Source organism: Octodon degus, unplaced genomic scaffold (assembly GCF_000260255.1).
Source record: "Octodon degus isolate 3935 unplaced genomic scaffold, OctDeg1.0 scaffold00023, whole genome shotgun sequence".
NCBI lineage: Eukaryota > Metazoa > Chordata > Mammalia > Rodentia > Octodontidae > Octodon > Octodon degus.
The window spans coordinates 9,328,999-9,330,151 of record NW_004524599.1 but is presented as its reverse complement, the minus strand read 5'-3'; positions in this window follow the sequence as shown (position 1 = coordinate 9,330,151).

The window sequence follows — 1,153 nt, the reverse complement described above, 5'->3', positions numbered from 1 at the left end:
ACAGGAAAACCACTATGAGTCCAAGCTGCATAGTGAGCCCCTCTACCAAATATATACATTATATATTACTGTGTATTATAGCGTTGCATTGCACTTTTTCCTTTATTGTCTAACATGTGTTTGCAAGTGTGTGCATACGAACAAGTGTGTGTGTGTGTGTGTGTGTGTGTGTGTGTGTGTACATGCAAGCATGAGCACACACATTTATTTTATTGAGTCCATGCTGAGGATCGCCTAGTGGAACAAGTACAAAGCAGAAAGGCAACTGGGGAAGGTAGAAAGTGCTTATTTGAAACTGAGCTATCCATTTATTAGTGCATTTTTAATTAAACCTTTCTCAAACTTGTATTTTCTGTATATAAAATAGCAAAAGATGAAGTTTAACTATAGTTCTTATGCAGCACCTAGTGCAATTTGTCTCATATCACAGAGACACAGCAAAGAATAGTTATGAATATTATCATTTTATTATTCAGTTGCCTTTGGAAAACTGCTTGGTAAGGCTTGAGAGGCAAAGACGTACGCATTAAGGATTTTAGGCTCTGCCTTATCTTCCTAATATCTACAGCTATTTACATCATTTGTATCATTGTCCCAATAACCACAGTTACCTACTAGAATGGTGAAATACTCTTTTGCTTTTACAAATTGCTTTCCAATTTTTGAGGCCATTTGCTTGTAAAGCAGCTCAATGGCACACGTGTCACCTGTCCATATTGCCTATGATGACATCAAAGCATACAAAACTGAGGAGTTAACTTCTGACCATGGGAGTGAAGCGGGGGCAGGACTCGAACTCAGGTCTCCAACTATGAAGTGTTACCCTATCTTTGGTCTCTAAGGCCACCACAGACCAGACATTATGATGAGAAGGCACAATTACCCAAGCCAGAAATATAAGCACAGATGAGAAGTGCTATTAATTATTCTGGGACAAGAAGGATAGATGAGGCCAAGCAGGTACAATCTCACACTCTCCGACTCTAATGAATGATGCTATCAAACTCCATCCTGCTTAGAAAATAGTTTGTGAGTTGGAATATGTTTTCAAACAGTTAAAAGTGACAAAGAAGAGACAAATAAGTGATAACAGTTGCAGCTCTTCAAGCAAAGAAAATCCATTCTTCGGGCGGAGGTACATGTCCAAGGTCCC